Genomic DNA, 26,808 nt, shown 5'->3' on the forward strand with positions numbered 1-26,808 from the left:
ATTCTGATACTGAAGTTCAAATGTACATGAAGAGAAATCTTAGATAAAACCTCCATTTACTAGATTCTGTAAAGTTTTTTATTCCAAAGAATAACCCCCGATTTGATAGTTTTCTTCCCTTGTTTATCTACCATATATATTGAATTTTTTTTTTTTTCAGATATGGAATTTTTTTATGATTAACCAAACTGATTGATAACAGCGACTTTTTTGAGCCTAGTTTAAAAGACAGAAGGAAATAGCTGACAAGGAAATACATAAGGGGATAAGAAAGGGTATCTCCCACCCGCCGCCCACCCCCCCCATGAAAAAAACATTAGGGAAAAGGAAAAAGAAAAAAAAAAGATCTAATTACCTGGCGACTAGAAGAAAAAAGCAGCCATTAGGTCGATCAATCTATGGTTTTCTAATTACAACACCGTAACAGGGAAAGGGGAGTAGTATTTTTTTCATTTTTTTTTTTTGGCTTTGTGCTATTGGACTAAATAACAGGAGAGCGAACTGGTCCCCTGTTTCCATAGATTGATTCCCTGAAAAAAAAGTAGCAGGAAGTACCATTAGAGAAACCCAGGGGAGAGGGTTAATCTGGACGAACAAAGAATGCAGATTCGAAGGTTCGATTGAGACCACTCTGACGTGACAGATTTTTTCCTTCTTTTTTTTTTTCTTTCGACCGAAGGGGGAGAATATACCCTGTTCAATAACGGGCATCTGTTCCAAAAACACTTTTGTTGTTGTTGTTGTTGTTGTTGTTGGCATGTTGTAGGTTTCAAGACAGGTTGCTATTCCGGATGTGTCTTTCCTTTGGCTTCGACATCACTTCTAATTATCTCTTTATTAGCTTCGTCTGTACCTCTCGTTAGGGTGTTTTGATTGGGGAAGGATAATGGTCGTAAGTAACACTTCAAAATACTTAGTTTCTCCAGTGGCTTATTGTTAGTATGATAAAATAATTCGTTTACCTAATTTTAAACATGATACAAATCAAGGTTTATAGGTATAATTTAAACGTACATTAAAGTATCAAGCACATTATTAATATAACATGGGTATTATAAAGATTCCTTTCTGCTGAGAATCAACGTGATACAAATCATCATGGTTAATGTGCATAGTCAAAATACAGAAATGCACCAAACGTCTTAATATACAGCTTCATCAGGAAATGGCGAAAAATGGTCTAGGTCACTGAAGCAAGCAACGAAGAAAATAATGTCGACCCCCAAAGACAACAACACTGATGAATGTCTGAGTCTTGGGGAGACCCGGCATCCCCTATTCAATAACTCGCTACCAACTTGCCATCTGACAGTCCCCAATTAATTTCCAGCTACCGCCACTTCTCCTCACCCCCATCTCGCTCGCTCGCTCGCGATGTAAGGGCGAGTTGCTGTGATAGTGAACTGCGAACTTTTTTCGTGCGTGGAAATAAAAACGTCACGAATGTGGATTACTTTATTTAATTCTCATGTTAATAGGTGTTGAAGATTATGTTAATGCGATGGCGTGTTCTGTAGATCAAGTTCCATGTAGTGATATGGAGCTCAGAATCTACCAGGAAATGAGGTATTTGTTTAAGAAAGGAACTGCAATATTGTTTCGCCAATTGAAGTATCAAAATGTTGCGATGAAATCCATCTAATATGAAAAAAAAAGTTTTCTCGGTAATATGAATTTATATATATATATATATATATATTATATATATATATATATATATATATAATATATATATATAGATAGATAGATAGATAGATAGATAGATAGATAGATAGATAGATAGATAGATAGATAGATAGATAGATAGATAGATAGATTAGTAGATAGATATAAATTGCCTTTGTAATTCGTGTATCTTGAAGTCACTAAAAATCAATATTTACTTGTTTTATTGACAGCTGTACACATATCTAATAAACCTAAAAAAAAGGAAAAAGAAAAAGAAAGTAACTTCTGTAATGAGTTGTCATAGATGCCTTAAGTACATAGTCCTATAAACTTCAGTATTGAGTTGTCAATGAACGCCATAAATACGTATCCCTATTAACTTCAGTAATGAGTTTTCAATGAACGCCATAATTACGTATTCCTATTCGACTGAGCGTAGGCCTTCCTTCATAGAAACTGTTAAGAATTCCAAAATATCAGGTTCTTTTACTGATACAGAATTTACGTACTCGTAGCACACAATAAAGAAAAAAAATCTCACACTGCCTTTGTAGACCCTTTGCATTAAGTCCTGTTGGTTAAGGTTATTTTGACGGGGTGTAAGCAGGCTACGGGAAGACATTAAGCTAACAGCCTCACCACAAACAGACTTCCTGGAAAATGAAGGCTAACACCTTCGGGCCTTCCAGCAGAGTGGAAAGAGGGGATGTCTTTACACACACACCACACACACACACTATATATATATATATATATACTATATATATATATATATATATATATATATATATATATATATATATATATATATATAATATATATATATATCTCCTTGGGAATATTACTCTGATAAGAAAGTAAATGACGAGCGTTAATTTCCTGTTAGTTACATTAAAATCATTATTAAATTTCAATAATTAACAACTTAATTACAATTTCTACACTCAAGTGAAAGTTAAATTCTCTTCTTGACAGCGAAGTAATTAAAGTGATCCAGTATTGAAAAAAATCGTTATAAAATCCCACTGATTTATAATTCTACAAAAAGCAAATGATCAAATTCACAATATTAATAAGCTTTTAAATGGCACTGGAAACGTGCGTGAAAATATTAAGAAATAATCTGAATATTCTCCCATTGTGAACACATAGAAAAAAGTATAAATGCTGGATCTCTTTCTGGAGTCTCGATGCCGCGGCCTTATTTCCCTCGGGAAATGTGGTCATAATGCCATTAACGTAAGTGCAATGGCCTCTTCTGGAAACGTTCTTCTATAAAAACTAAGTATAATGCGCTCTCGGAGTTACTGGATAGGTTATTGAATCGTAAGCGGTATGGAATAAGCATGTGATGCCTGCCCAGTGAAAAACGAAAAACTGATTGGAATTGTGTGTGAAGCGATTTGGCCGGGCTGCGAATGTTCCAAAACCCTGCTTGGAAAATCTTTTTGTTATACGCGAGAAGGAATGCTGAAGAGAAATAAGAGAAATAGCTCTTTGGAAAAATGCTCTCGAAAGAGGAGAGATACTTGACTCAGGTAAGTGGTGTGTGAAAATTAGAATGACGGTGACTGGAAGTGATTTTTTATTTTATTTTTTTTTATTTTGGGAACATAATTCTCGAAAGGCGATAGTAAATAGAGAATGGGCTGCAAAATAAAAAGAGATTGTCCTGTTGACAAATTATGTAAACAATGGATGAATCAGGGGCCTGAGAAAACACACGCTAACAAGGGAAAATCAGACTATCAGGGAACGTAAAGAGAAAACGAAGAATCAAAGGATGAAAACAGATTAACAAGGTATTGTCTGCATGAATGAATTAAGAAACTGCGTTATTTTGCTTCAGATATTAACAAAGCCTCCACTGAAAGTGTTCTAGGCGCAAAGTTATTTTTGCCATGCACAAGATTCTATAGAAGCCCATTTTATTTCTAAGAAATATCCTTGAAGGCTAGGGTTGATTGAAATTGAGATGCATGTTCCTCCATCAAATGAGAATTCCTTCCAGGCTTAATGAAGGTATTGTCTGCATGAATGAATTAAGAAACTGCGTTATTGCTTCAGATATTAACAAAGCTCCACTGAAGTGTTCTAGGCGGCAAAGTTATTGCCATGCACAAGATTCTATAGCCAACCCATTTTATTTCTAAGAAATATCCTTGAAGGCTAGGGTTGATTGAAATTGAGATGCATGTTCCTCCATCAAATGAGAATTCCTTCCAGGCTTAATGAACATCTCGAAATGGAAATCCACCAAGTTCCTCCCTACATCTTTCTGAATTCCGTCTAATGCATTCTGAAAGACATTGTTTGGTCTAGATCGCTCGAAATTCCACACTTGCCGCGAAATTTAATTTAAATTTTACTGTGAGTACTTATGCATAGCTGTAATCATTAAGACAGAGAGAGAGAGAGAGAGAGAGAGAGAGAGAGAGTCGGATTTTTGTGTGTGGATTTATAGATAGGAAGGAAAAAATGATATATTTAATCGATCAGAGAAAGAATATGCAAAAACTGGTAAGACTTCATTCACATGCTTCAAAAGAAAATTGGAGCAGCCTAGCGTATCTTGAATTAAATTTGTCTGTAATAACAGTGATGAAGCGTTGGATAAGTATTCCAAATATTATTACGATGTTAAGTTCATTGTAATCAGTAAATCCGGAGAAGTATATAAATGTAATATTTTATTGTCGCTTAGTTTATGTATCAGACTTCTATAATTTATAAGAAATCGAATTCATTAAGGAAGCCGTAATCTAAAGAAATATCTTGCATATGAAGATATTGAGTAAGTACTGTTTTTATTCTTATTTTAGATTTTCATTAAAAGGTCATTTGTGGGCTTCTTATTTAGTCTGATAGAACTTCTTCCCATTCACCTCAGCTGACTGAGAGACTCCTGAGGGATGAGAATTTTTGCCTTTTTGTATAGTGAGAGAGAATCTGGACATCTCTTCGGTTAAGTATATTTATTTCTTAGTTATTTGATAGAAAATTTTTTCCTTTGAAAAATTATTCTATTCTATTTGTGTACTAGTTTATACGTTTTTTATTATAATATTTTTTTTACTTTGGAATTATGTTGCTTTTTGACCAAATTGTGAATATTCATTATTACCCGGTGGAATGGTTAGCTTGCATTTCTTTTTCATACTGTTTTACCAAAATATAGTGGCTATATATATATATATATATATATATATATATATATAATATATATATATATATATATATATATATATATACACATACATACATACATATAGTTTCTTCGTGGTTATGATGACAAGTACTCTATATGTATCTGCATTCTCTTGTTTAAGATTTGGTAATGTATTAAACAAATATATATCAATACGTTGATAATACAATGATATGATTAATAATGATAGCAATACTAATACACATAAATGTTAGTACTGGTGAAAATAATAAGGGCGTATTTGCAGTATATACTTAGTGAGGAACAGTTTCACTTCGACGATTGATAACAGCGGAAAAAAAGGTCCTATAATACTATATATATTGCAATTGTATCATATATCTACATATTACAATTTACGTATATGGTCTTATAGGGCCGATTTTTTTCTTTGCGATATTATTAAACATCGAAGTGTAAATACGCTCTTATTATTATTTTCATCAGTACTAACATTCCTGCGTATTATTATTATTACCATCATTATTATATCATTGCATGAGCCATTTCCACTTGAGAGGAGTTGGCTGTGGGGCTTGAAAGCCTCCTGATTCCAACCCAATCAGCAGTTCATTTTCTGCCCCAGAACACGGAAAAGCAATTCCCAAGGCTTTGCGAAATATTCTTCTCACTCTGGGGTACAACAGGACCCTACGACTCGGTCAACTCTTCATTTTATTGCTAACTTTCCGAAGTCAGCGAAATCAGGGATTCGATTGTGTGATCAAAATATCCCATTCATTTAATGATGTCAAAAGTGTTTTGGGTCATATCATCGATGATTAAATCGAAGAAAGTAAAAAAAAAAATGCGCCGTAGAAACGAGTTTTCTGTACAGCGTATAATCAAGGGTACCGAAAATAGATCTAGTACTTTTCGGTGGTCTCGGTATGATGCTGTATGAGCCGCGGCACATAAAACTTTAACCACGGCCCGGGGGTGGTCTTAAACCGTTGCCAGACGCAGGATTATGGCTAATTTTAACCGTAAGTAACATAAAAACTACTGAGGCTAGAGGGCTGCAATTTGGTATGTTTGATGACTAGAGGGTGGATGATCAACATTCCATTTTGCAGCCCTCTATCTAGATGTGAGAGTGGACAGGAAAAGTACGGACGGACAGACAAAACCATCTCAATAGTTTTCTTTTACAGTAACTCAAAAGAAGTCTACATTCCAAAGTAACTTTATTTTTGGCGTACATTTCACAATCATCCATTTCACAATCTCGCTCTTTTCTGACATTCTATGTTTATTTTGGATCTTGCAACCCCATCTTGTGTGCTTTAACTTTAGTTTTACCAGGACAATATAAGGGAAAGTTATCAATAATCCCTGAAGTAATTCCTGTCCAGAATCTCTTACTCAAACTATTGGTTATGGTTAAAAGAAAGAAAAAAATTCCTTCTCCCACGTGCTAGTTGAAGAGGTAGGCATACATTTACCTCTTGGGTGCATCCAAACATTTTCTGTCTTTTATTATGTTGTTCATAATACTCTGTATGTATTTTCAAACGCTACCTTGACCAGCGAAATGATATGCAAATGCGAGAGATCCTACTTCACCCAGAATGAGACTGTTTTAAGAATACGATAATTCCGGACAGTCAACGTAAAAATCACTGCTCATTACGCAGCACGTTTTTCTTTGGCTTAAAAGCTCTGACTAAATGCGGATGTTTTTCTCGTCCCGGTAAATGATTAAAAATCACTTCATAACTCCGACTGTTTCAGTTTTTAATGATGCTGGAATCAGTGAATAAAAGTCATTTCATAAATCCGACAACTCAGTCTTTAACGACTTTGCATACCATAGTCAATAATATTTGCAGCTCAGTTGCACATTTATAGAAATGATTTAGAATGACAAGCTGTAAGTTTGGTTTTCTGACTCATTGCCAAAGAAATCCATCAGGCATACCAGAACAAACTTTCTCAGACTTTATTCATTATTATTTGTTTGTAACTTATAATTTTGAGATGTTAGTTATTCCAAATCAAGAAGAAAAACATGTAGTATACTTTACTACATAGGCCTATGAGAATTCTGCGGTTTGCCTCTCTCTCTCTATCAAGATCAATTTCACTACTTTCAGACGAGAAGAGAACTAATGTCTTTAGATGTGAAGGTGTTGACCCATTCGGAGTTATTTTCTCCTTCTTTCTTTCCGAAGCTAAATTATATTTTCTGTCATGTTGCAACGAGGAGTTGCGTCACATACTGGACTCTTGCGGGGGAAAGAACTCGCCAATAAAAGGTGACTAAACAACGCCCCTTGTCCCTCAAGGGACACTGAAGCTCTCAGGGAAATCAAAGTAACATTTCGTCCTCTTAAACCTTAGAGATTTCGACCATCACGAGGGAGAATAAGTAACTAGTAGATGTCTTGTACCTTTTATATACCTTCATATATGTTTCTACCAATCTGTTTATATACATATATATATATATATATATATATATATATATATATAATATATATATATATATATATATATATATATATATAAAAGGTTTTGCCCAAGTAAAGGTCGTGTTAGACCGAAAGTTCTTTGGCTCTCTCGCCTTTCATTTTCCTCCGTGGCAAAACCTTTATTTATACATAGCATCACGTTTTATATACTTCGTGATCAAGTTATTCATATATATATATATATATATTGCGCACGTGTGTGTGTGGAATAATACTATTTTACATACAATTGTAAATATGCCTTTTATTTCAAATTAACTCTTTCTGAATAATATTCTTTTTAATAAGTTTTTTTCCGTCATGTAAACAAATTCTCATATATCATTCACATTTCACAACTCTTTGGAAACATTTTTATATTTATCTTTTTATAAGTTTTATATTCTCCCTTTCCATATACACATACCCGAGTTGCACCCAAAGCTTCGAAAGCAAACAAGCGCTTCATCCTTTAATCCACGGAGCAATCTCTTACTTAGGTCAGAGGGTCACTCTGATGTACTTTTCCGTCCACGAGAAAAACAATGGTATTATGTCCAGATTGCCAGTTAGTAGCCGCTTGAAAAGGCCACAGATTTGAGGTGGCTGTGACCCCCCCCCCCCCCCCAAAAAAAAAAAAATAGAAAAAATAAAACGACAAAGAACCTTTCATATAGTTTTTTCATCGGCTATTACACACAAAGATAACTCAGAACCGGTGATCGTACAACTGCAATTGCTCTCATATAAACACGTTAATACACACACACACACACACACACACACACACATATATATATATATATATATATATATATATATATATATATATATATATATATATATATATATATATGTATGTATATATATATAAACACGCATATATATATATATATATATATATATATATATATATATATATAATGTCTGTATATTTATTTACGCGTGTATGCGTACTAACAGGAAATAAATTAATTATAACGAATGGTTAGCTGCTTAGGCAATAGCCTTAATACAGTGATTCCTGTTGCATCCTTAATACAAAGAATCTAGAAATGACAGATATCATATTCAGCAGCTGTGGTGCGTTAACTCTCTCTCTCTCTCTCTCTCTCTCTCTCTCTCTCTCTCTCTCTCTCTCTCTCTCTCTCTTCAGATTTGCGTTGTCTTCGTGTATTAAGAAATATAAAGTCATATATATTGCTGTAGTCAGAGATGTAATCTGTTGTATTCTCTAGTTCCATTTTAGTCGTTTTAACTTATTCCAGTCATGAATTAAATAATTTCACTAGATTTTTAATATAATTAACATTTCATGTTCCAAATCATTTGCTACCAATTTAGTTAACTTAAGACGGATAAACGTTTTTTTTTTTTACTAATATAGTCATTTCGATGAGACCTGTATATATTTCTTGAAAATTAATAACGTTAATTATAAACGTAGAACATTAGCGACTTTGTGTAACAGTGCCTTTTGATAATGTCAAAAATATTAAGTTCGCTGGTGCACTTCTGTCTTAGCAAATATATATTATACAATCTGACGCAAGTGGACGAAATATCAAAAGGTCTCTCGCGTTCGGATCCACCTACTAAAAACTTTGAATAAAGCAGAGAGACGCGTTCCCTGATGAATCAAATGAATGGGTATTAAAGCACGCTAGGTTAAATCGTCCAGGTTGACAAATGTATCCTTTGGTCGAAATGCTACGTCTCTTATAAAGCTCTGTTGCAAATAGACAGTCAACCTGATATTGTTTTGGTGTTAGTTTCTTCTCCTAAGAATCCTTCTACTTTTTTCTATTTCTTCGTTTTGCCTTTTTTTGTAATTTGGTAATGACTTGTCTTGCGTAATGGTAGTTGTTTTCCCTTTGACTTTTACCTATTTTCATGGTCTCGGTTAGATGTAAAGGTCAACTCACAAACAATATGTTTGCGTTTTGTTTCAGAAATACAATTTCTGAGAGCCGCTGGTTTTCAGAATTTGACAGCGTCGAACGTCGTATCTATCGTTTTTGGTAATTGTTAACTATGCATTCTCAGGACTGGCGAGTATTTCCACAATACATTGTTATCCAGACTTATTTCCTAGGTCACAGGTCAACTGAAAGGCCATTCTTTAAATTTTTTTTCTGATTTGGATGAAACTTGGTAGGCAGGTATCATAAAATGTGGTGGAATAGTTTTCCAAACTATTTATAATGTTGACCTTTATTCTTGCGTACAAATTAATATATATGCCAAAATTGTCTTTTTTCAGAATTTTATTATCTTCTCGTTCATTTTATTTTTCTACGATAGCGACGAAACTAAGCAGATGTTATCATGATGGTTGGTATAATTATTTAACCAAATAGTTTTAACGCTTTCCTTTTTTTTTAAGGTTGCATCTTTAAAGATCTCAAATATTCTCATATTTTTTGGACGAAACAGTGCAAGTCATGTCGTGATGATAGCTTTAATATGCAGTTGTGGTATAAAATCTAGGTACTGAATCGTCAGAGTGGATATCTGCTTATTGAATATCCTTTAACTTTAGGTCATTATCCTTGCATAATTATTAGATTTGTTAAATTGATTATAATCCTGCAGGCTTCTCTCTCTCTCTCTCTCTCTCTCTCTCTCTCTCTCTCTCTCTCTCTCTCTCTCTCTCTCTCAGTCATGCTTATATATATCATATGATAACTGAAGAGCTGAAGAGACCATGACAAGGAGACTTAAAATCCAACCAGACAAATTGCACCACTCTCTCTTTTCAGATTCATCATTTCATTTCATACAATTAATGGCTTCATCCATAAAAGCTCTCCTTCACCGGCAAATAAGTAACGATAAATTACTACAGCAATCGGTCCATCTATTGAATCGTCGCAGAGATTAATGAACGTAATAAGAAGTTAGTCGGATTTCCATGACTTCAACTCTCCGGCCGATGAGTATGTTTCCTTTAATGGAATTAGAAGACCTCTTTTATTCCCCACTCGGGCTCTTTACACAGAACCTAAAGAGTATTTCGGAGTCGATGGGTCATAATAAAGAGGCTTCCCAAGAGATTCATTAGGGACGGGCTATCCAAAGGGATTTATTTCATAATTATTCCTTGTCCTCCAGAACCTTTCACGAAATCATTCATGGGTTTGTGTAAAGGAGTGATTTCGTTTGTCAGCTGTGATTGTCAAGTAAAGGGATATATATATATATATATATATATATATATATATATATATATAGATATAGATATATATATATATATAATGTATATGTGTATATTATATAGGTATATATATATATATATATATATACATATATATATACTATATATATTATATATATATATATATATATATTATATATATATATATATCTTATATATATATATATATATATAGTATATATATATCTAGTATATAATATATATATTAGATAATATATATATATATCATATATATACATATATATATATATATATATATATATATATATATATATATATATATATATATATATATATATGTATATATATATATGTATTATATATATATACTATTATATACTATATATATATATATATATATATATATATATATATGTATACGTATGTATATATATATATATATATATGCTGGTAAAAATGTTTCTGTAACAACAGAATTCCATCTAATAAAAGGAGCCCATAAAAACAACAAAATGTAGAGAGAAAAAGTACTATATTTCAGAGACTGCTGTCTCTCTCTTCAGGTATATGATGAGAAAGTTTACAGAAAAGGTGGTATTTATACCAAGAGATTCGTCCACAAGTAGCCAATTTAGGTCACCCCCGCTGATAATCTTCCTTTAATCTTCTTAAGCGTTGGTTGAATGAACACTGCGTCGACGATATCTGATATCCAATTCCCTTTTGAAGATGTTCATTACTGCTCTTTTATTAAGGCCGATTCCATCATTTGACTCTTGTACCGGCAGTTGCTGCTATAAATTACACGTGACATATTTCCAGTTTATTCTATGGTTATGTTCATTTATATGGTTGAAAATAGCCGAGTTCTGTTGTCCATACCTAACTGACCGTTTGTGTTGTATTAATCTCTGGGGAAGTGATTTACCTGTAATCCGATGTAAAGATTAGTCACAGTCCTGGCATGGGATCTCATATACCCCAGAGTCTTTGGGAGATGTCTTTTGTTGGACGTTAATCAGGGATTTGGGTAGGTAAATGCAACCCTTTTGCATTTACCTACCCAAATACCTTAGCCAAATCCCTGATTAACGTCCAACAAAAGGGGCACAAAAGACCAGCTCCTGATAGACAAAATGGTAATGAAAACAGTAGGAGAAGGAAAACCAACCTAAGCATGGCATGGATAGACTATAAGAAAGCCTTCGACATGATACCACACACATGGCTAATAGAATGCCTGAAAATATATGGGGCAGAGGAAAAATACCATCAGCTTCCTCAAATACAATGCGCAACTGGAATACAATACTTACAAGCTCTGGAATAAGACTAGCAGAGGTTAATATCAGGAGAGGGATCTTCCAGGGCGACTCACTGTCCCCCCACTACTCTTCGTAGTAGCTATGATTCCCATGACAAAAGTACTACAGAAGATGGATGCCGGGTACCAACTCAAGAAAAGAGGCAGCAGGCAGAATCAACCATCTGATGTTTCATGGACGACATCAAAGCTGTATGGTAAAGAGCATCAAGGAAATAGATACCCTAATCCGACTGTAAGGATTGTATCTGGGGACATCAGGATGGAGTTTGGAATAGAAAAATGGCGCCTTAGTCAACATACAAAAAAGGCAAAGTAAACGAGAAACTGAAGGGATAAAGCTACCAGATGGGAGCAACATCAAACACATAGATGAGACAGGATACAAATACCTGGGAATAATGGAAGGAGGAGTATAAAAACACCAAGAGATGAAGGACGATCAGGAAAGAATATATGCAGAGACTCAAGGCGATACTCAAGTCAAACTCAACGCGGAAATATGACAAAAGCCATAAACACATGGGCAGTGCCAGTAATCAGATACATGCAGGAATAGTGGACTGGACGAAGGCAGACTCCGCAGCATAGATCAGAAAACCAGGAAACATATGACAATACACAAAGCACTACACCCAAGAGCAAATACGGACAGACTATACATAACACGAAAGGAAGGAGGGAGGAGGACTACTAAGTATAGAGACTGCGTCAACATCGAAAACAGAGCACTTGGGCAATATCTGAAAACCAGTGAAGACGAGTGGCTAAAGAGTGCATGGGAAGAAGGACTAATAAAAGCAGACGAAGACCCAGAAATATACAGAGACAGGAGAAAGACAGAAAGAACAGAGGACTGGCACAATAAACCAATGCACGGACAATACATGAGACAGACTAAAGAACTAGCCAGCGATGACAATTGGCAATGGCTACAGAGGGGAGAGCTAAAGAAGGAAACTGAAGGAATGATAACAGCGGCACAAGATCAGGCCTAAGAACCATATGTTCAAATACGATAGACGGAAATAACATCTCTCCCATATGTAGGAAGTGCAATACGAAAAATGAAACCATAAACCACATAGCAAGTGAATGCCCGGCACTTGCACAGAACCAGTACAAAAAGATGGCATGATTTTCAGTGGCAAAAGCCCTCCACTGGAGCCTGTGCAAGAAACATCAGCTACCTTGCGTAATAAGTGGTACGAGCACCAACCTGAGGGAGTGATAGAAAACGATCAGGTCAAAGATCCTCTGGGACTATGGTATCAGAACGGATAGGGTGATACGTGCAAACAGACCAGACGTGACGTTGATTGACAAAGTCAAGAAGAAAGTATCACTCATTGATGTTGCAATACCATGGGACACCAGTTGAAGAGAAAGAGAGGGAAAAATTGGATAAGTATCAAGATCTGAAAATAGAAATAAGAAGGATATGGGATATGCCAGTGGAAATTGTACCCATAATCATAGGAGCACTAGGCACGATCCCAAGATCCCTGAAAAGGAATCTAGAAAAACTAGAGGCTGAAGTAGCTCCAGGACTCATGCAGAAGTGTGTGATCCTAGAAACGGCACACAGTAGAGAGTGATGGACTCCTAAGGAGGCAGGATGCAACCCGGAACCCCACACTATAAATACCACCCAGTCGAATTGGAGGACTGTGATAGAGCAAAAAAAAAAAAAAAAAAAAAAAAAAAAAAAAAAAAAAAAAAAAATTAAAAAAAAAAAAAAAAAAAAAAAAAATATAGAATAATAAGATAATAATAATATAAATAATAATAATAAATGATACTTATATAACTGCAATGTTTATGTACATAAATTGGCGGGTCACTGACGCTGGAAAATATATTTCAGTAAGTCTCACATAAAAAATTCGATTGTCATACCAAACGAGATCAAATAAAGTGACCTAGCTTATGAAAGGACAAATGAACATTATCCATACAATAAATGCTGGAAGCAATATTGCATAATTAAGCCTGAAATAATACAAACATCTCATATTTAAATGCACAAAATCACAGAATATAACTGTGTTTGCGCATAAACCAAAACATCTGAAACTGGAAAGGCCTTCATAAAAATGCAACAAGGCAACAGATTTAAAAAAAAACATTGGAAAAATAAATTCATATTTTATCTGGCAGAGTATCTCAACTTCAAATTCTGCTTTGAGGTATTAAATTTTTAGTATGTAACCTCTCCCACTTGGAATATTATTGAAGCAGCAGCTGGCAGAAAATAAAAGGTCAGGGGGGGATAGGATATCAAACGCCTAATCCAAAAATAATGTATGTGGTTAGAGAAAAAATACATATAGAACTTCATGATATTCCTTCATACAAAAATTATATAAATATAAAAATAGAAAGTTCGTGAATTCTTGGTTTGACTTAGTAAATTTCATAGGAGTTTTTTTTTTTTTTTTTTTTTTTTTTTTTTTTTTTTTTTTTTTTTTTTTTTTTTTTTTTTCTTTTTTCTTTTTTATAAAATCTATCTCCTTGCCTTTCTGGATGGGTTTTTCCTCCCCCTCCCACAACAAATAAAAAAAAACCTTGTATATTTCTAAACCACTGTAAACATTTTCACATCTAAACAATTTTCGTGTTGCGATACTCGTCAGGATAAAGTTATTCTTCACAATGTTGCATAAACGATATTGTGTAGTACGAGGCATTTGCTGTCCCTGTTCGCAATGAACGATATTTGTTTTTGGGGGGAAACCTTTCCAGTACCTTGATAGAGGTGTATGTTGTTGATCCATCTGAATTTATATCTAACTTGATATTTAATACAGACTATAAATTACGTATTTGTCATGAATAGAGGTTAGCTGAAATGGAGTTATAAATGGAAATGAAACGAAAAGAAGTTTAAAAGTTTAGGTTTCAAAAATATGCACGAGTGCTCTCGCCAACTTGATAAAAGCGTTATCGGGGGATTTCGTACCTGAAATTGATTTCTGATCTCTTCCAGCAACTTTTATCGTTATGGTGCGATAATATAGAGGAATATAATCCACGTTTTTACCTTCAGGGAAACGGGGTTGGAAACGGGAGGTATGGACCAGATTAAACAATTCTTATAAAGCCATTTATATCAAACTACCATTTGTTTAACTTGATCCACAAAAACTCAGTATTCTGCATTATTTCCACAATTTCATGGCTATTATAAATCGCGTTTCCCTTCACGCATTTTCAACTAATTACAATATGATTTATTTTCTGGGCATATTGAAGTCGCAAGCACATGCTGAATATTTTTTTGTATTGATTATTACAATTTCACCCGTAAGGTCGCAACCATCACGCGAATCAATCTCGATAAAATTAATAAATAAACATTTTTCATTCATTCTTTTTGCATGACGTTTTTCAATTGTTATGACACTTCATCTGCATCAATGTTTCAAATCATTTCAAACGCATTCACAAGGTTTTGCTGTTCAAATGATCACTGTAACGATGCCATTAATACTCAACAACTAAAAAGGTCGTGACAATTCTCTCCCTTCCCCTTCGCATTCATACATCATTCTATCTTAGTAACTCCAAACTATTGTCGGGAAATGAAATTCACGTCGTTACGCATCTCATTAGAAGTATGATTTTTTTTAACACTCAGCGTGCATTATTACACTAACTTAGACACAGGTAGATATACTATATATATATATATATATATATAGTATATATATATATATAGATATATATTATATATATATATATATATATATATATATCTATATATATATATATATAGATATAATATATATATATATATATATATATATATATATATATGTATGTATATATATATATATATGTATATAGATAGATATATATATAGGATATATATATATATATATATATATATATATCTATATGTGTGTATATATAGATATCACATATATATATATATTATATATAATATATATATAATATATATATATATATATATATATACGTATATATATATGTATATATATTATAGATATATATATATATATATATATATATATATATATATATATATATTTACATACACATTACAGAAAACTCCCAGATCCTGTTAAAAATAGCGCGCGAGTCCTGTGGAGCGGTGCATTTCGTCTCGGAGGAACTTTATTTTCAGGAGGATTGCTCCCCGAGGGAGGAGCAAATTGTGACCCAATTTCCAGTCCTTCTTCCCCTGCACCTAATAAGGAGAGAGCAAAGCAGGAGACCACCAGGGAAACATCCTCATCTAATCCTCAGGATGCTCAGGATATCGCTCCTGTGACATCTTCAGTAGATTGCCGCCGTCGTCGTCCGACTGTATTAGATTTGAGAAGAGAGAGAGAGAGAGAGAGAGAGAGAGAGAGAGAGAGAGAGAGAAGGGGGTGGAGAGGAGGGAGAAACCGAGCGTATCTTGTGGACAAAGAGGAAGAGATGAAATAATTTAAACTGAAGGAAAATACATTTTCCGTTTTTTTATGCTGCTTGCGTTTCTCATTTGAGTCGGTCAAAGGTGTGCTCAGTGTAGGTGCCGAAGTTTGCAAGGTTCTCATTACACACACACGCACACACACACATGTATATATATATATATATATATATATATATATATATATATTATATATATATATATATAGATATATATATATATATATATATAACCACACGCATAACTGAATCACGAAAGTTTGGAACGTGATAAATGCGTAATAGAGGTATAATCCAGGAAGAAAAGTGAAACACTGGAGTAGCTCCAAGATCTTAGCAGTAAAGGGTCGTTTATCTTGCAGCTTACCCTAGTATTTCAGTTTCCTTCGTGGCTTATACCTTTATATATATATATATATATATATATATATATATATATTATATATATATATATTATATATATATATATATATATATATATATATATATAGTATATATATATATATATATATATATATACATTCACATACAGCATCAAGTATCCAACCCTAATATTTTTCTCCTCTTACAACTAACGCTGGCCATATCAGAAAGGCCCTTAAAAGTCCTTTCACGTGCTACATAAATACCCTCTCTTGTGTATGGTCTTGGCCTCGATGGATATTAAAAGACTCTGAAACAGCTGAAGTCATTCTTCAAGTTCAAATCACCCAAATTTTAAGTCCTACCAAAAGCCAACGTCATACCTGAACCTTAAGTCATACTCGAAAGTCTGCTCATGAACTAAACTAAAGTCATACGAAAAGTGCAAATCACCCTAATTTGAAGTCATACTAAAAGTGTCCATCATACTCGAAGTTCAAGTCATGTTTGAAGCTCAGTCTTGCTCTAAACTAAGGTCATACAACAAGGTCTAAGTCATCAGGAGATCGAATCACTCTAATTTAATGTCATACCATTTCATGTCATACTCGAACCTCAAGTCACACTTGAAATTCAGGTCATGATCTGAACTGAAGTATTACTCAAGATCCAAGTCACACAGGTAGCTCAAATGACCCTAATTTGATGGCATACTAAACTTCCACGTCATATTCGATCATCAAGTCATACTTGGAATTCATGTCATACTTAAAACTGGAGTCATACTCGAGTTCCAAGTCATACTCGAGAATCTGGTCACCCTAACATGTATATTCAAGGATCGAAACCAAGGTCAATCTTAGTTGAATTCATACAGATGTACAAGGTCGTAACTGAAGCTTATGGAAAGTTGTTATAATTGGTTTTCATTGTCTTTTTCTGGAATGTTTGTTTGTTTGTTTGTATGGTGCTTTTACGTTGTGTGGAACCAGTGGTTATTCAGCAACGGGACCAACGGCTTTACATGACTTCCGAACCACGTCGAGAGAACTTCTATCGCCAGAAATACACATCTGTCGCTCCTCAATGGAATGGCCGAGAATCAAACCCGCGACCACCGAGGTGGGATGCCAACACCATACCAACCACGCCACTGAGGCCCTTTTTTTTCTGGAATGCATTTATTTATTTATTTATCTACTGATATGAAAAGAAACCCCTTGTTAATCAATCTTGTTGTTTTAAACATATCAGAGATAGCATTTACTGCAGCATTGTGTTTCATGGAATTCTTCATTAGAAAATTGTAAATCTTATCAGTCTTATTTAAACCTTATGAATAAAAAGGAAAAACATGCATAAAACGTCTTCATTCGCTCCTTCAGAAAATAGTGTAAAGGCCACTTGCGGCTTTTAACAATGCTATTGTTCTCTTGGCAGTTAGGTAATGGATCAGGCGATCACGTGATACCTAAACCCTATACTTGAGAATCACGCTTCGTCAAAACAGAAACTATTGTGTCTTCGATAAAAGGCATGATAAAATTTGCAGATCATGTACAGGCGACAGCTGTTTTACATACATTTTAATTATTTAGATATTAATAATTAATCAAAGTGTTTTTTAAATAAACACTTCACAACTTAATTGGCGACGCTAGTTTTGATATGATAAACGATTTGGTCTACAGGTGCGGCGCCTCCAGTATGACCAACAACGTTTATATCCGGTTACAAATTATTACAGATATATACACTTCCGTTCTGGGCTAAAGTAGAGATATAGGATTGGATTTATGTGCATTGCTATTTCCTCTCTTGATGATAAGATAAAGACACCATGAGGTATATTTTTAGTCATTTCCCTTGTTTCAAAATCAGCTCATGTTCGTAAACCTGCTCCCAAGGTTAAAGAAGGTCAAATACTGCCATCTTTTTCCATTTTTCTCCTGACAAAATAAATGCAGAAAAACTAAAAGAACGATCCCTCCTACATTGGAACGTAATAATCAGTTCATAAAATGATAAACATTATTCGCAAAGTAAGAGGCAGTATGACAAATGATAATTTTACTTAGATTTCTTTTATCACTTAGAACATTTTAACGTTGGCTATCCTGATGGCAAATACCTACAGGATTTGGATATGGCATTTCCTTTGTTTAAATTTATACTATATTAGCTAATCCAAGGACTCTTGCTGATGCAAAACTATTCTTACTGAATATATCATCCTATAAGGTTTTATCTCTCATAGCAGCATCTCTGAGTAAGCAAAGTTAGCAAAAATAAAATGTGAAAGAATCGTAAAGTTTAATCTTTAGTGATAACTGAAAAGTCAAAGTACCAACTTCTGGAAATCTCAAATTAGAGGAACAAAAGTCAGAGTGTCGCTTCATTAGATCTTTATGAACCAAAAATACTAGATTGATAACAGTAAGAGCTTCTTCTTATGTTGCTAACCCTACTTCAACAAGTTTGAACTATTTATTTTTCCAAAAAAGGATACTACTAGAGCCATCTATTGGCAATGGAGAATGGGAACCACTTCCGCGACAAAAAAGAAACTATCGAGTCTTCGATAATAAGCAAGATAATGATTTGCAGATTATGTACTGGCAACAGCTGCTTTACATATATTTTATTTATTCAAATATTAATAAGTTTTTAAAGCGTTTTTTCGAAGAAGCACTCCACAAATTAATTGGTGACGTTAGTTTTGACATGATAAAAGAATGGGTTTACAGGTGCGGCGCCTCCAGTAGGAACCCACAACGTTTTTTTTAGCAGGTTACTTAAATTATTACAGATAAATACACTTCCATTCCGGGGCGGGGCCAAAAAACAGAGAAATAGGATTGGATCTATGTACATGATTATTTTCCTATGTTGATAAATAAGATACAGACACCATGAGTTATATTTTTAGTCAGTTCCCTCTTTTCAAAATCTGTAAAGGTTGGTATTCCTGGCCCAAAGGGTAAAGAAGGTTAAAGACCGCCATCATTTTAATTATTTCAACTGATGACATAAATTCAGAAAATCTAAAAGACCGAATAACACTGGCAATGAAATTATAATCAACAGTTCACAAACTGGCAAATACTATTCTCAATGTAACAGCCACTATGACAAATGACCAGTTTTACTTATAATTTCTTATATTACTTCCAACACAACTATGTTGGCTATCCTGATGACAAATACTTACGGGATTTAAATAGTGTTTCCTTTATTTAATTTCTTGCAATATTACTTAACCTTATAGATATCATTCTATAAGGTTTGGCTCACATAGCAGTATCTCTGAATAATCAAAATTTTGCCAAAATAAAGTGTAAAGATTCGTATCTTTATGTTATTGGTAACTGAAAAGTCAGAGTACCAGCTCCCTAAAATATTAAAGTAGAGGAACAAAAGTCAGTGTCTCGTCATGAGAGTTTTATTGAAATACAAATGTCAGATTGATAACAGTTCCCTTTTTAGTATTTAATTCAGGCTGAGGAAAGTTTACTGAATTTCAGTTATTCTTCCCTTGGCAATATTTTCTTCATCTCTTATTTTCGTCCGTCAAAATCCTGCCATATCCTTTCCTTGCTATACTGAGTAATGGTCTGCCTTCATAATTCTTAAGCGTCGCCTCTGTCAAATTTCCTTTCCTGCAATGGCACAAATATTCCTACTATGTCGTCCTTATATAACTTTCCTCTTATGTGGACATAGGAAACCTTTGCTATCAACTCAAACATATTTTCACCATTCTGCAATATCACCTCACTTGTAATCCCAAACGCATCGTGTTAATTGTTATCTTGATATCCTTAACATTTATTTTCACAATAATTTCACGATAAATTCCGCTTTTGCATCATTCAACTATGTCTTCTCTATCTTCCAGTTGCAACATATCTTTGATACACACTCCGTCGAATCAAGAATGCATCCAATTCAGATAGAATTTCTCAGTTTGTATCACTGGACGTTTTTCCTCTGTTGAACAAGTTCCTATGTGTTTCCAACTTGTTCTTCTTAATTTTATTTATTTCCTTCTTTTCCTGATGCTCTTTCTTTTTGCCGCTTAATTTTTTACAACAGCTGTCGGAATTTCATCTGGAAGATGTTGAAATAACCCAAAATATGCATGACAATTATATTATCTATGTTAAACGTTCAAGTAAAACGTAATAACGAAAATATGCTGGTTGATTTGCGTGGAGAATATTGAAGCAAATTTTCGTAGCTAGCTTCCATTTGATTTTATTGCCGTACGGTAAATTAAAATGGCGTATGTTAACATACCAGAGCTCATAAAAGCTGTAATAAGTTTTATTGGAGCAAGCACAGGGAAAATGTCACGCAAGTGCAATTTAGTAATGATAACCCATGATAATAAAAAGAGAATTAGTTAAACCTTGTGTTTATAAAACGAACATTGCTTGAGGGACCATGAGCTGATTGGCGCAGTCTTCCTCAGCCATAAAATGAGAGATCTCGCAACTCCAGCAAGGACAGCGTGTTGCAGTTTGCAGTCAGAAGTAAAAAGATAATGACAAACTTCCCGAAGCGAAGCAAAAATGACAAAGACTAAACGTAGCATGGAGAGCGCAGGAGATGAAGACGTAACAGTATATTAATTTCTTATGTAATAAAGCAAGTTTCCGTTATCAAATGATGATCATACAAAGAAGAATGATCTCTTTTATAGCTACATTGTTATATTCATTTGCAGCTGAAACAATGTATTTTCAACCACAGATATTAGATAATTATCATTCTGTGTCAAATCAGATATGTTCCTTTTTTCAAATATTATAAGCTTGTAACTTCATATAAGCTTGTCTTCAGTGTTCAGTAAACCAGCCTCTGCCTTCTTCTACTGATTCGTCACTTTTGAAAGAATTCGCCTCTCAGTTATATTGACAAAACTTCCATTTTAAGAATCAATAGACTCCAAGTCCTTCTAAAACTGTAGTTTATATAAGCAGATGTGAAATTCACTAACCATTACATTATAGATCCTTCTTGGAGTTTATATATAATCTTACAAAAAGTAGGGCATGTCAACAGAAATCTGGTCTGATTGAATGAGAACAAATCAGGTATCATGGTCAGGGGTCACAATATGAAGACCAACAACCCTGGATGTAAGACCAAAGGGATTGTTAGCAGTAACCTAAACATTGCTGAATTCTGTGTAGCCTTATTGATCTTTTATCATAGCCAAATGAGGAGGACAAACGAAAGATCTTACATAATAGTGATCAGTAAGAGTAAAAGAATTTAGAAACTACTAAGCTTTGAAATTACTATCAAACAAAAGGGGTCTTTCTTTCACTAAAGTATATCAGCCAAAATCTACAATTTGCTTCATTCTTAATATGGTCAATTATTTATCAAATAGCAAAAATTAGCATCTTCATGTTCTTGCTAATCTCACTCTCTCTTCAACCTTCAATGTGATACACATCTGCTCAGTAAAACCTGCATTTTCACACACACACACACACACTCGCATATTGCTCATACCCCTCGTCCGAGCCTCGTCAAAATCATTAGTCTTAATATCATCAATGTCGCGATATTCAGCCCAGCCCTTTGAATTAAGATTAATTTTGATAGCTAGTCTGGTATCCAACACAAGCTTTCATCACATATATCTGTAATACTAATAGTGATGATGTGTGTAAATACAGCTCATGAATTTCTATGTAATGAATTATCCACTTTAGCTGTATGTTAAAGATACTGTGTAACTAGAAATGCTTTTTTTTTTTTTGTTTTTTTTTTTTTTTTTTAATAGATGTAAGTAGTTTTAGTTAGCAAATCTTATTTGACAAACATTTTCGATTTTTGAAACATACATTTTTTACAAAGAAATTTGAACTAAGCATAAATTCTCTCCTTTACTGGAAGCGGCGAAGAATTGAGGCTTTCATTCATCGTGAAGGTCGTGAAACATCCCAATCAGTGCCTTGAAATCACTAAAGTTCCGACTGCACTGTGAAAATCTGAAAGGGAAAACTGGCGTTTGATCTTCATCCTTTGAGGCAGATTCAACAGACGCTCATGATATTGAATGCTAATGATGGATCCGGTAATTCACTGAAGGGGCAGAGGAACTGTTTTTTACGGCCCGGGTTATTTAAGGAATTCTTACCTTCATTCAGATCGTTCGTGTTTTAGACAAGTCTCTAATCCCTGTGAAGCTATTGACAATCGTCCTCGAACTCCCGGAGGGAAAGTAAAGGTAAACACCGAACATCGGTTTTGCTCTCTCTATCCTGTCCTCAGAGATCTGGTATGTGGGCTTAGGTACGTTTTGGGTGGACTAAATTCAATTATCGTTAAGCGAATCAACCTAATATACATATGCATTTCTTAGCTAGAACATAAACTTCGCCAAACGGATATAGTTTAATAACTGCACATGCATTGTAATGTATTCATTATTTAGAACAGAACTTGATGCCAAACGTGAATAATTCCTCCTGATTATTTTGGTGAACTCCAACCAACTCGTATACTGTCTGTTTATCTTTCTGTTAAAACTCCTAGAGGAATCTCTCTCTCTCTCTCTCTCTCTATCTATATATATATATATATATATATATATATATATATATATATATATATATATATATATATATATATATATATATATATATATATATATATATATATATATATATATATATATATATATATATATATTATATATATATACACACAATTGTTAGCTTTTATTTACAAATATAATTTCGATGATATGTTTAGCCTGAAAATAAAATCGGATTAACTAAACGTTCAATTGAAGGTTTCCTTAAAAACTTCTCGTACATATTCGTACACAGATAAAGAGTAACAGAGCATTTTTATTTTAGTTATTCAGTTGTAAACGAAATTTAACAAAAAAAGAGATGGAAAATCTCTCTGCATATGATTAGCTCGACTCTTACAGTGACTATGTAATTAAGCCCTATGAGCCGTTCAAATACCATGCTGTTTACTTATGGCCTGTGAACCATTCCAACGAGAGTAACTCTTTTACAATTGTAATTTTTTGATGTCTGTGTTGTCTCTGGCTCTTGACTTGTATTACAATAGCTACGGCAAAAGAGAATCCTCATCTGATTTTGACTAGCTAATCTGCTAATCACATTTTACAGATTAATGATAAGGTCATTCATTACAAGCTTAATTCTTCTTATGATTACTTTATGATTTTTTTTTTTGATATCGTTTGAAAATACGAAGTGGGAATAGAAATAAAGAAAAATGTTATACAATTGATTTGTGTATTCCCAAATAACTGTGCATTTGTATGACCTAATATTCTGTCTCATTTGTGAGAATTTTGTGTTATTAACTTTTATCTTTAATGTTTGTTTTGTTGACGGGAACCAGTCACTGAGGAAAGAAATAATGAAAAATCATCGTTCAGTTAAAACAAAAGATTATTTTGTGAGTGAAAATCTATGCATGTTTCTGCAAACTTCTCCCCACTGATTCACCCACATTACCACACAGTTTTTCCTCTCGAAATCCAGCAGTGTTCCTTAGCCCTTTTCCTTTGGCCCCGTCTCAATCTCCCTTTTTGATACCAGCCCCTTTCCATTTCTTTCATTAGAAGAACGGCACAAATTCTTTCTATTTCCGGAGCCGTGAAGAGCGTTGCATTTCAATGAACTCCGCTCGGACGGTCGAAATTCTTGGGATTTCACGTTTCCAGCTCAATGTTGTCCTTCTCGTGTTGGATATCAAAACCAATTTAAGACTGGCTTTTCTTATTTTAATACGTAAGGTAATTTGTTAATAGCATGAACATTTTGTATGATCGGAATGGAGTATATGCCAGTATATATTGCTGAAATGTGACGATCTGGTGTATAAAAATGGGGCGAAGATGACACTTTTCTTATGGTTAGGACCTGTCCTAATCCCCCTGGGTAAGTTTTATCGAAAAATAAATACTTCATTTAATGTAGAGATCGAAAGTGGAGCTCATATGTTCTAAAAATATTATGTAATAAATTCCTTGTGATAGAAATTAAGGGAAACACCTTAAAGAAACGGGTATGCAGTTGTTAAAAAAAAAAAAAAAAAAAAAAAAAAAAAAACAAAAACACTACTGGGCATTGTATGTTAGACCAACCGCAGAAACAAAAAAAACTGGTTATATAAGATCAGTTGCTTTATAGATTTTTTGGAAAAAAATTATTGGATATTAGATGGTAAACTATAGTTATAAAATCTGCATGCCATCCAAAGCTACCAAGTTTCAGAGGAAAGTGAAATATACACTAAAATTTTATGTACCTATATGAGCAGTATCTGTGTAACCTCTGTTCATGTTGCGAAATCGATTCTAACAGAACCTTTTGGATATAATTCATGCAAAATCTTCATAAAGTAAGGCAACAAAATATCCGTTCTCTCCTTCCACTTTTTCAAAGTAATGATACATGAGCAAACAAGAGAGGGGAAACTAAGCAAACACTTACCGCTGACGGTACACCGTAAAACAATGAATATGAAAAGGAGCTGTAAAAGTATTTCTGTATTTGGTATGTAAAGTCTCCTCTCTCTCTCTCTCTCTCTCTCTCTCTCTCTCTCTCTCTCTCTCTCTCTCCCTTAAATTGCTCTATGTGAGAAACGAACGTAGGAGTAGCAAGGTGAAGGAATGTGGTGAACGGTATCAGACAATTCCCAAAGTAATTGTGTTTATTCGTGTCCATTCAAAAATCGTCATATTTAGATATGTCATTTTTTCAATGTGATTTGCTCATGTTATGGGAATACCAGTGAAAAAAATGCCTTTATAAATGTTGAGATATTATATCCTCTAATAATTAACTGTGACTGTTATTCAGTTGTTTTCATAGATGACATAACCATTATCTTGTTTTGCTTATAGTTGCGTTTATTGCAGGACCATAAAAGAACTTATGTTCATTGTTGTGGAACCAAGAAATTGTTTCCCTCTGGCAACGAGAAAAAGAATTCTAATTGAAGATTGACTTCCACTAATCAAGTTTCAAGGACTATTCTGCTACCTGAGTCGTGGATTTACCAGATTTGATCTGATACTTTTACCTGCTTTTGGGGTTTCAAGCTATCGATATGGCTTCTTCAAAACATGTTATTTCAAGGAATTTCTCCTGATATAAGGCTTAGTATACTCAACGTAAATTATACGAATCACAGTATTGCTAATGAGAATGTAAATTACGGCAGACATGTCAGTCAGCAAAACTAATCCATTATTAGGATATTGATAAATTGCTTAACCTTTTGAATGGTGATTATATAATGAAACGTGCATAGCATACGTATTCGGTGGAATTTCAAATACATACAAAAAAACCATGTCTACAGGTCTTGTATGTTGATTTACAGGCGTTGGTTAATGACTGTAACTTTGGTAGTAGGTTATCTGAAGGTGTGTTTATGACAATACATAGTAAGGTTTATTTTCTTAATTAGATAGGTGGAAGCTTATATTTACAGAGCAGTCTTTCATTTTAGTGTTTTGAACGTAGTTTTTGAATATGAATAAAATGGTATGTGTCACCTGAATTACTTCAGGATTTTTGATTTTAACTATTAGCTCGATCCTAGATTCCACAGAAGACTATAGGTCTTAAGAGAGTGGCCAATATAAGCCTGTCATGAAAAAGTGTTAGATAGGCAGAGACGTTTGGAAATAGTTTATACTAAAAAGCAATTAAAAGCCTCTTTTGTATTTGTCAATAATATGCAGGACTAAAGTGGTTTTAATTGTCATGTGAAATGTTTTCATAGTCATATACTCCAACAACATTTCTATGATAAAAAAAAGTTCATTTCCATAGCAAGTAGGAAATAATAACCTAATATAAAAAAAAGCAAATTCTCCCCTGTAAAAATATAAGCAAGCCTGTGACAAACGAAATTGCAGAGATAACTGCAGTACTGGTTTATCTGAAAGAGCATTACATAAATCCAGACACCGGGGTCTGATAAGAATAGCAAGGAACCTAGATTCTTTTTCCTATATTTTTGCAACCGGGTTCCTCTTCCTGTTGCGGTTTATATTTTTGCCTTTATGTTTTTTCTCCTATCTGGCTTCTTCTCTTCCCTTGTGTTTATCAAGTGCTGTGTTATCCTGCAAGTGTTTTTGTTTCAGTTGTGGCTA

General features: G+C 33.9%; 1 long non-coding RNA gene across 1 annotated transcript in view; it reads left to right on the forward strand.

Moving 5' to 3' along the window:
• Positions 1–25,765, forward strand: part of LOC135212272 (uncharacterized) — a 43,727-nt gene extending 17,962 nt beyond the window's left edge. Inside the window, exon 3 of the long non-coding RNA XR_010313835.1 lies at positions 25,564–25,765. This is a non-coding gene — a long non-coding RNA (uncharacterized LOC135212272). The remainder of the gene's footprint in view (positions 1–25,563) is intronic.
• The last annotated feature ends 1,043 nt before the right edge of the window (positions 25,766–26,808 follow it).

Source organism: Macrobrachium nipponense, chromosome 40 (assembly GCF_015104395.2).
Source record: "Macrobrachium nipponense isolate FS-2020 chromosome 40, ASM1510439v2, whole genome shotgun sequence".
NCBI classification, from domain to species: Eukaryota; Metazoa; Arthropoda; class Malacostraca; order Decapoda; family Palaemonidae; genus Macrobrachium; species Macrobrachium nipponense.